The sequence below is a fragment of the Tupaia chinensis genome, unplaced genomic scaffold (assembly GCF_000334495.1).
Source record: "Tupaia chinensis unplaced genomic scaffold, TupChi_1.0 Scaffold000437_1, whole genome shotgun sequence".
NCBI lineage: Eukaryota > Metazoa > Chordata > Mammalia > Scandentia > Tupaiidae > Tupaia > Tupaia belangeri.
This window is the reverse complement of record NW_006159942.1, coordinates 1,260,127-1,265,680: the sequence shown is the minus strand read 5'-3', so window position 1 is coordinate 1,265,680 and position 5,554 is coordinate 1,260,127. Positions and strand designations below refer to the sequence as shown.

General features: G+C 40.0%; 1 protein-coding gene across 5 annotated transcripts in view; it reads left to right on the top strand.

The window, feature by feature from the left end:
- The window catches only part of CUNH3orf52 (chromosome unknown C3orf52 homolog), a 43,543-nt gene that overhangs the window by 7,987 nt on the left and 30,002 nt on the right, over positions 1–5,554 (top strand). The gene's annotated exons all lie outside the window — the stretch shown is intronic.

Below are 5,554 nucleotides of genomic sequence, written 5' to 3'. Positions count from 1 at the left end.
ACTTTTCTCGTTTTTTTTTTTTTTTTTTTTTTTTTTTTGTATTTTGTGTGTCTCATAAACTCCCAAAGAAGTTTGGAGACCAGTGTTTACTTTTATTTTTTTTTTAAGAGAGATTATTTTTCTATAGGGAGTGTGCACTTGCCAGAGAGACAGAGAGAAAGAAAGTGAGAAATCACTCCCTAGGGGGAATGGACATGCCACAATCCCTTCTCCTTCTCCTTCACTCTCCTCTCAGGACTTTGGGCACACACACACCCAGCATGAGTTTTGGTCCATGACTCAAAATGTGGTTGACTAAGTCCCACCAGTGTTTTAAATTCTGCTCATTAGATCTTACAGTTTCATTAAAATTTAACTTACTTAAACAGTAATTTATTTTTTATTACATCTCAATTCCTACTTGTTTGAATTTTTTCCTTATAATTTGTATACTAAAGATGATAGTCATAGTTCATCTGGTGTATCTTGTATATCATAATAATGATATAGTAATGAATAATTTAAAGAATTTTTAAAGACTCGAGAGAACTGTGTGTCTATAAGCTCTTGCTACTCTAACTTAGAAATAACTGTTCATTGTATTTATACTGCACGTGTGTGTAAGACAAAAACATAATGCTAACTATATACTTTGTATATATTGTCTCATTTTATTATTATTTTGAATATTTTAAGAAGTTCATTCATTTATTTCTTCCATGAGCAAGAGTGACAGAACGAGAGAAATCACCCCAACAGAATCCCGATACCACAGCTGACCCCAACCCCAGCCAGCCCCCATAGTATGGGCACATACATGCCTGATGCAGCGAGGCAGGTCTCCAGTTGCAAACCTGGAAATCTCCATGTGGTCAGCCTTGTAGAGCGTGGCACTGTACCACTGTTCCATCAGCCAGACGCTTTATTTATTTTGAATTTAAAAATAATTCACGTAGGGACCAGCAGATGTTGTGATGGTTACATTGCTAGACTACCACGTAGTCAACTGCAGTTCAAGTCCTGGACCTGGAGGCTTTAAACCCACACCAGGCATGTGTGTCTGCATGCCCAAAATCCCGAGAGGAGAATGGGTGTGGCCATCTGGCCTGGGGAGTGATTTCTTGTTTTCTGTCCCTCTGTCTCTCCAGCGAGCACATGTACCCTATAGCAAAAATCTCTCTTAAAAAAAAAAAAAATTCATGTTCAATTACCCATAAAACCCATACCTACTATTACTATTTCGTCATATTTTCTCCTAGTCTTCTCACTTGCATTTAAAAAAAAAAATTAAGATCAGATTTCAAAAAAATAGTCTTGTAGCCTACCTTTAGGATTTTAGTGTTATGTTGAGATCATTGCGCCTAATATTTAAAAATTCTTTGTGTAGTTACTAGCTTTTTATGATTATAGGTATTATTAAAGATTTTATGATGTGTAAATATAGCACCCTCCAGTGGGCAGTCATTTTCAATTTACAAATAGGAAAGAAGAGAATTCTCTTTATTTGCATGTAGGGTGTTGGTAGAGGGGCTCCCCTGGCCCTGGGCTACTCCTGAGGGTACTCTGGCAGCCATGATGCTTTGGGTTGAGTTGGGCTCTCCATAGCAAACTCGCAGAAGGAGAACAAGAACGGGAGCTACTGATCTCTCCTGAAGCGATTTTTGGTAATTTTCTTCAGGAACTACATTTGCCATTCACTTCCTATTCTCCCTTCTCTGAACCCTTTCCTCTCTTGTCTGAAGGTTTCATCGTTTCCAAAGGAAAATGAAAAACAAAAAGCAAAAAAGATGAATTGCTAGAAGGTGTGTGTACTTGCCAGAGAGAGACAGAGAGAGAGAAAGGAAGAAAGTACCTCTCAATGGGGGCACGGTCACACTGCAATCTTTTCTATTTCTCTATCCTTTTGGGATTTGGGGCATCCGTGCACATACACCCAGTGTTTTTCAAGCCACAGGAGCTGGGATTCCGTTCAGCCATGTGGGATTCAGCTCCCTTAACCACATTTTTTTCTTTTTTTTTTTTTTTTTTTTTTTTTTTTTTTTTTTTTTTTTTTTTTGTATTTTGTGTGTCTCATAAACTCCCAAAGAAGTTTGGAGACCAGTGTTTACTTTTATTTTTTTTTTAAGAGAGATTATTTTTCTATAGGGAGTGTGCACTTGCCAGAGAGACAGAGAGAAAGAAAGTGAGAAATCACTCCCTAGGGGGAATGGACATGCCACAATCCCTTCTCCTTCTCCTTCACTCTCCTCTCAGGACTTTGGGCACACACACACCCAGCATGAGTTTTGGTCCATGACTCAAAATGTGGTTGACTAAGTCCCACCAGTGTTTTAAATTCTGCTCATTAGATCTTACAGTTTCATTAAAATTTAACTTACTTAAACAGTAATTTATTTTTTATTACATCTCAATTCCTACTTGTTTGAATTTTTTCCTTATAATTTGTATACTAAAGATGATAGTCATAGTTCATCTGGTGTATCTTGTATATCATAATAATGATATAGTAATGAATAATTTAAAGAATTTTTAAAGACTCGAGAGAACTGTGTGTCTATAAGCTCTTGCTACTCTAACTTAGAAATAACTGTTCATTGTATTTATACTGCACGTGTGTGTAAGACAAAAACATAATGCTAACTATATACTTTGTATATATTGTCTCATTTTATTATTATTTTGAATATTTTAAGAAGTTCATTCATTTATTTCTTCCATGAGCAAGAGTGACAGAACGAGAGAAATCACCCCAACAGAATCCCGATACCACAGCTGACCCCAACCCCAGCCAGCCCCCATAGTATGGGCACATACATGCCTGATGCAGCGAGGCAGGTCTCCAGTTGCAAACCTGGAAATCTCCATGTGGTCAGCCTTGTAGAGCGTGGCACTGTACCACTGTTCCATCAGCCAGACGCTTTATTTATTTTGAATTTAAAAATAATTCACGTAGGGACCAGCAGATGTTGTGATGGTTACATTGCTAGACTACCACGTAGTCAACTGCAGTTCAAGTCCTGGACCTGGAGGCTTTAAACCCACACCAGGCATGTGTGTCTGCATGCCCAAAATCCCGAGAGGAGAATGGGTGTGGCCATCTGGCCTGGGGAGTGATTTCTTGTTTTCTGTCCCTCTGTCTCATGTTCCCTATAGCAAAAAACTCTCTTAAAAAAAAAAAAAAATTCATGTTCAATTACCCATAAAACCCATACCTACTAATTCTATTTCGTCATATTTTCTCCTAGTCTTCTCACTTGCATTTAAAAAAAAAAATTAAGATCAGATTTCAAAAAAATAGTCTTGTAGCCTACCTTTAGGATTTTAGTGTTATGTTGAGATCATTGCGCCTAATATTTAAAAATTCTTTGTGTAGTTACTAGCTTTTTATGATTATAGGTATTATTAAAGATTTTATGATGTGTAAATATAGCACCCTCCAGTGGGCAGTCATTTTCAATTTACAAATAGGAAAGAAGAGAATTCTCTTTATTTGCATGTAGGGTGTTGGTAGAGGGGCTCACCTGGCCCTGGGCTACTCCTGAGGGTACTCTGGCAGCCATGATGCTTTGGGTTGAGTTGGGCTCTCCATAGCAAACTCGCAGAAGGAGAACAAGAACGGGAGCTACTGATCTCTCCTGAAGCGATTTTTGGTAATTTTCTTCAGGAACTACATTTGCCATTCACTTCCTATTCTCCCTTCTCTGAACCCTTTCCTCTCTTGTCTGAAGGTTTCATCGTTTCCAAAGGAAAATGAAAAACAAAAAGCAAAAAAGATGAATTGCTAGAAGGTGTGTGTACTTGCCAGAGAGAGACAGAGAGAGAGAAAGGAAGAAAGTACCTCTCAATGGGGGCACGGTCACACTGCAATCTTTTCTATTTCTCTATCCTTTTGGGATTTGGGGCATCCGTGCACATACACCCAGTGTTTTTCAAGCCACAGGAGCTGGGATTCCGTTCAGCCATGTGGGATTCAGCTCCCTTAACCACTAGGCTTTGGGAGCTGGCCCAGAATAGGAAAATTTTGATGACATCAACCGCCTCCAGCACGTGAGTTTCTCAGGGAGGCACCATATCTTCTTGGTTACTTAGGAGACTGTTAGGGGGGATGGATGATCCTTTGGGCTATAAGTGGTTTTCAGTATGGGAGAAGTTAATGAAATATGCTGTATCTCTTACATCCTGCGGGGCACAAGAGTTTTGAAGTGAGCATTGATACATCCTCTTCCCATCAACTCCCACGTGTGGTTGTTGAAACTGAAGTTGAGTCACACAATCTTGTCCTGTCACAACTACAATGGTTGATGCCATCCTGAAAGTCGACATTTGTGTGTGGGTATCTGGGACCTATCAAAGAGGATGATACAACAGCTCCAGGCGGTTTAATATCTAGGATTCCAAAGCACAGGACCCAAGATCTGTCTTCTGTTCTTGAACGTCTTTTTAACTCACATGGAGTAACTTGCAGAGGATGATAGTATTCCATTTTGCTCAATGGTTTTTTTTTTTGAGACACAAGATAACAATCAGGAGAATTTTTTAAAAAAACACTTCTAGTGCAAATTTCACTTTTAATTTGATTGTAAAATTGTATTTTAACATACGTTGATGCTGCAGGAGAGAATTTTTTATTTAAACTTTTTTTTCATTAGGGAAATACTTTTATTTTACTTAGCATCTTGATCCTTAAGTTTATGGGCAGCACAGAGTCATGGCAGACATGTGGGGGGGGCTTCAGTAGGTAAAATGGGTGGGGACACAGGCTTCCTTTTGTGAAAGTCGCAGTTCACCCAAAGCAGCTCTGTAGACTTTTCTGGAATAATGATCTGCTGTCATCAGCCACTCCCTAAATGCCGAACCTATTGATAGGAATCAAATATTTGCAGAACTTCTGGGTGCTGTGTGGAAAATGTCATCTGGGAAAGGGCAGAATCTGGAGAGGTAAGGGCTGTGTTTGTGGCTGCCTGGATTCACTGAGCGACTGGACTCGGGTTCCTCAGGAGTGCATTTGCCATTCTCCTCCTGCTTTCCCTCCTCTTAATCCCTTAATCTACTATTCCAAAATTTTCTTTCCCTCCTCAGAGGGAAAGACCCCAGACTGGAGGCAGAGGTGTTAACCGTGCAATTGCATCCACACTGAACAAGAAAGTAAATGCATTGCAGAAAGGGTTTGGTAACTAGTTGGGGAGGAGACAATGATGTCCCCAGGGCAGGGTGTCCTGTTGGGAGGTGTATGTTGTCACTGACATTGTTAAGCCTTGCTGGCATGTGGTATGATAAAAGCAGACCAGCTCTCAGTAGGTTTTATTACTGTTGCTAATTTTCTGCATTCCTTATTTCCCACCCCTGGGGTGGGCTGTCCCACTACACTGCCCTGAATGCCATTAAATTGATTGCAAACTCAGGATCATGGTTCAGTTTAAGGCACCCAGTAGGGGCTAGCACACTGGAGAAAGAAGCTAACACTTCTGCAGACTCACAGTCAACACTGAAGGCTTCTTGAATGGCCAGTCAAATGGGGAGAAGCTAAGGAATCCTGCTGTGTCTGGAGGCCTGGTTTTGTCTACATGTGTAGGGA